Below are 5765 nucleotides of genomic sequence, written 5' to 3' on the forward strand. Positions count from 1 at the left end.
TTTCATCATTTTTGAACATGGGCTATAGCCCCTACCGTACGGCATACTATAGCACGCCGTTTTTCATCATTTTTGAGGATTTGAAAAAAATTTAAATAATAAAAAAAACATTGGTTATAGCCCATCGTTTCTTGAATTTTTGAATTAATTTTTTATCCTCGTTTTTCATCATTTTTGACCATGGGCTATAGCCCATACCGTACAGCATACTATAGCATGCCGTTTTTCATCATTTTTGAGGATTTGAAAAGAATGAAAAAAAAAAAGAAACATGGTTATAGCCCATCGTTTTTTTTATTTTTTTATGTTTTTTTTAACCTCGTTTTTCATCATTTTTGAACATGGGCTATAGCGCCTACCGTACGGCATACTATAGCACGCCGTTTTTCATCATTTTTGAGGATTTGAAAAAAATGGAAAAAAAAACGAAAAACATGGGTTATAGCCCATCGTTTTTTGAATTTTAGATTTTTTTTTAACCTCGTTTTTCATCATTTTTGAACATGGGCTATAGCCCCTACCGTACGGCATACTATAGCACGCCGTTTTTCATCATTTTTGAGGATTTGAAAAAAATTAAAAAAATCCAAAAACATGGGTTATAGCCCATCGTTTTTTGAATTTTTGAAAAAGAAATTATCCTCATTTTTCTTCATTTTTGACCATGGGCTATAGCCCATACCGTACGGCATACTATAGCACGCTGTTTATCATCATTTTTGAGGATTTGAAAAGAATGAAGAAAAAAAAAGAAACATGGGTTATAGCCCATCGTTTTTTTTATTTTTTAATGTTTTTTTTAACCTCGTTTTTCATCATTTTTGAACATGGGCTATAGCCCCTACCGTACGGCATACTATAGCACGCTGTTTTTCATCATTTTTGAGGATTTGAAAAAAATTAAAATAATAAAAAAAACATTGGTTATAGCCCATCGTTTCTTGAATTTTTGAAAAAGAAATTATCCTCATTTTTCTTCATTTTTGACCATGGGCTATAGCCCATACCGTACGGCATACTATAGCACGCTGTTTATCATCATTTTTGAGGATTTGAAAAGAATGAAGAAAAAAAAAGAAACATGGGTTATAGCCCATCGTTTTTATTTTATTTTTTAATGTTTTTTCTAACCTAGTTTTTCATCATTTTTGAACATGGGCTATAGCCCCTACCGTACGGCATACTATAGCACGCTGTTTTTCATCATTTTTGAGGATTTAAAAAAAAACAAAAAAACATGGGTTATAGCCCATCGTTTTTTGAATTTTTGAAAAATATATTATCCTCGTTTTTCATCATTTTTGACCATGGGCTATAGCCCATACCGTACGGCATACTATAGCACGCCGTTTTTCATAATTTTTGAGGATTTGAAAAAAAAAAAAAAAACATGGGTTATAGCCCATCGTTTTTTGATTTATTTATTTTTTACCTCGTTTTTCATCATTTTTGAACATGGGCTATATCCCCTACCGTTCGGCATACTATAGCACGCCGTTTTTCATCATTTTTGAGGATTTGAAAAAAAAAGGAAAAAAAAACGAAAAACATGGGTTATAGCCCATCGTTTTTTGAATTTTTGATTTTTTTTTTACCTCGTTTTTCATCATTTTTGAACATGGGCTATAGCCCCTACCGTACGGCATACTATAGCACGCCGTTTTTCATAATTTTTGAGAATTTGAAAAAAATTCAAAAAATCCAAAAACATGGGTTATAGCCCATCGTTTTTTTTAATTTTTGAAAAAGAAATTATCCTCGTTTTTCAACATTTTTGTCCATGGGCTATAGCCCATACCGTACGGCATACTAACTATAGCACGCCGTTTTTCATAATTTTTGAGGATTTGAAAAAAAATTAAAAATTCAAAAAACATGGGTTATAGCCCATCGTTTTTTGGATTTTTGAAAAATAAATTATCCTCATTTTTCTTCATTTTTGACCATGGGCTATAGCCCATACCGTACGGCATACTATAGCACGCCGTTTTTCATCATTTTTGAAAAAAAAAAAAAAATCAAAAAACATTGGTTATAGCCCATCGTTTTTTTTATTATTATAATTCTTTAACCTCATTTTTCATCATTTTTGAACATGGGCTATAGCCCATACCGTACGCGTACGGCATACTATAGCACGTCATTTTTCTTCATTTTTGACCATGGGCTATAGCCCATACCGTACGGCATACTATAGCACGCTGTTTATCATCATTTTTGAGGATTTGAAAAGAATGAAGAAAAAAAAAGAAACATGGGTTATAGCCCATCGTTTTTTTTATTTTTTAATGTTTTTTTTAACCTCGTTTTTCATCATTTTTGAACATGGGCTATAGCCCCTACCGTACGGCATACTATAGCACGCTGTTTTTCATCATTTTTGAGGATTTGAAAAAAATTAAAATAATAAAAAAAACATTGGTTATAGCCCATCGTTTCTTGAATTTTTGAAAAAGAAATTATCCTCATTTTTCTTCATTTTTGACCATGGGCTATAGCCCATACCGTACGGCATACTATAGCACGCTGTTTATCATCATTTTTGAGGATTTGAAAAGAATGAAGAAAAAAAAAGAAACATGGGTTATAGCCCATCGTTTTTATTTTATTTTTTAATGTTTTTTCTAACCTCGTTTTTCATCATTTTTGAACATGGGCTATAGCCCCTACCGTACGGCATACTATAGCACGCTGTTTTTCATCATTTTTGAGGATTTAAAAAAAAACAAAAAAACATGGGTTATAGCCCATCGTTTTTTGAATTTTTGAAAAATATATTATCCTCGTTTTTCATCATTTTTGACCATGGGCTATAGCCCATACCGTACGGCATACTATAGCACGCCGTTTTTCATAATTTTTGAGGATTTGAAAAAAAAAAAAAAAACATGGGTTATAGCCCATCGTTTTTTGATTTATTTATTTTTTACCTCGTTTTTCATCATTTTTGAACATGGGCTATATCCCCTACCGTTCGGCATACTATAGCACGCCGTTTTTCATCATTTTTGAGGATTTGAAAAAAAAAGGAAAAAAAAACGAAAAACATGGGTTATAGCCCATCGTTTTTTGAATTTTTGATTTTTTTTTTACCTCGTTTTTCATCATTTTTGAACATGGGCTATAGCCCCTACCGTACGGCATACTATAGCACGCCGTTTTTCATAATTTTTGAGAATTTGAAAAAAATTCAAAAAATCCCAAAACATGGGTTATAGCCCATCGTTTTTTTTAATTTTTGAAAAAGAAATTATCCTCGTTTTTCAACATTTTTGTCCATGGGCTATAGCCCATACCGTACGGCATACTAACTATAGCACGCCGTTTTTCATAATTTGAGGATTTGAAAAAAAATAAAAAATTCAAAAAACATGGGTTATAGCCCATCGTTTTTTGAATTTTTGAAAAATAAATTATCCTCATTTTTCTTCATTTTTGACCATGGGCTATAGCCCATACCGTACGGCATACTATAGCACGCCGTTTTTCATCATTTTTGAAAAAAAAAAAAAAAATCAAAAAACATTGGTTATAGCCCATCGTTTTTTTTATTATTATAATTTTTTAACCTCATTTTTCATCATTTTTGAACATGGGCTATAGCCCATACCGTACGCGTACGGCATACTATAGCACGCCGTTTTTCATCATTTTTGAGGATTTGAAAAAAAAAAAAAAACATGGGTTATAGCCCATCGTTTTTTGAATTTTTGATTTTTTTTTAACCTCGTTTTTCATCATTTTTGAACATGGGCTATAGCGCCTACCGTACGGCATACTATAGCACGCCGTTTTTCATCATTTTTGAGGATTTGAAAAAAAAGGAAAAAAAAACGAAAAACATGGGTTATAGCCCATCGTTTTTTGAATTTTTGATTTTTTTTTAACCTCGTTTTTCATCATTTTTGAACATGGGCTATAGCCCCTACCGTACGGCATACTATAGCACGCCGTTTTTCATCATTTTTGAGGATTTGAAAAAAATTAAAAAAATCCAAAAACATGGGTTATAGCCCATCGTTTTTTGAATTTTTGAAAAAGAAATTATCCTCATTTTTCTTCATTTTTGACCATGGGCTATAGCCCATACCGTACGGCATACTATAGCACGCTGTTTATCATCATTTTTGAGGATTTGAAAAGAATGAAGAAAAAAAAAGAAACATGGGTTATAGCCCATCGTTTTTTTTAATTTTTTAATGTTTTTTTTAACCTCGTTTTTCATCATTTTTGAACATGGGCTATAGCCCCTACCGTACGGCATACTATAGCACGCTGTTTTTCATCATTTTTGAGGATTTGAAAAAAATTAAAATAATAAAAAAAACATTGGTTATAGCCCATCGTTTCTTGAATTTTTGAAAAAGAAATTATCCAAATTTTTCTTCATTTTTGACCATGGGCTATAGCCCATACCGTACGGCATACTATAGCACGCTGTTTATCATCATTTTTGAGGATTTGAAAAGAATGAAGAAAAAAAAAGAAACATGGGTTATAGCCCATCGTTTTTATTTTATTTTTTAATGTTTTTTCTAACCTCGTTTTTCATCATTTTTGAACATGGGCTATAGCCCCTACCGTACGGCATACTATAGCACGCTGTTTTTCATCATTTTTGAGGATTTAAAAAAAAACAAAAAAACATGGGTTATAGCCCATCGTTTTTTGAATTTTTGAAAAATATATTATCCTCGTTTTTCATCATTTTTGACCATGGGCTATAGCCCATACCGTACGGCATACTATAGCACGCCGTTTTTCATAATTTTTGAGGATTTGAAAAAAAAAAAAAAAACATGGGTTATAGCCCATCGTCTTTTGATTTATTTATTTTTTACCTCGTTTTTCATCATTTTTGAACATGGGCTATATCCCCTACCGTTCGGCATACTATAGCACGCCGTTTTTCATCATTTTTGAGGATTTGAAAAAAAAAGGAAAAAAAAACGAAAAACATGGGTTATAGCCCATCGTTTTTTGAATTTTTGATTTTTTTTTTACCTCGTTTTTCATCATTTTTGAACATGGGCTATAGCCCCTACCGTACGGCATACTATAGCACGCCGTTTTTCATAATTTTTGAGAATTTGAAAAAAATTCAAAAAATCCAAAAACATGGGTTATAGCCCATCGTTTTTTTAATTTTTGAAAAAGAAATTATCCTCGTTTTTCAACATTTTTGTCCATGGGCTATAGCCCATACCGTACGGCATACTAACTATAGCACGCCGTTTTTCATAATTTTTGAGGATTTGAAAAAAAATTCAAAATTCAAAAAACATGGGTTATAGCCCATCGTTTTTTGAATTTTTGAAAAATAAATTATCCTCATTTTTCTTCATTTTTGACCATGGGCTATAGCCCATACCGTACGGCATACTATAGCACGCCGTTTTTCATCATTTTTGAAAAAAAAAAAAAAAAAAAAAAACATTGGTTATAGCCCATCGTTTTTTTTATTATTATAATTTTTTAACCTCATTTTTCATCATTTTTGAACATGGGCTATAGCCCATACCGTACGCGTACGGCATACTATAGCACGTCATTTTTCTTCATTTTTGACCATGGGCTATAGCCCATACCGTACGGCATACTATAGCACGCTGTTTATCATCATTTTTGAGGATTTGAAAAGAATGAAGAAAAAAAAAGAAACATGGGTTATAGCCCATCGTTTTTTTTATTTTTTAATGTTTTTTTTAACCTCGTTTTTCATCATTTTTGAACATGGGCTATAGCCCCTACCGTACGGCATACTA

The sequence above is a fragment of the Protomyctophum parallelum genome (genome assembly GCF_964188405.1).
Source record: "Protomyctophum parallelum genome assembly, chromosome: 16".
In the NCBI taxonomy this organism is placed as follows: Eukaryota; Metazoa; Chordata; class Actinopteri; order Myctophiformes; family Myctophidae; genus Protomyctophum; species Protomyctophum parallelum.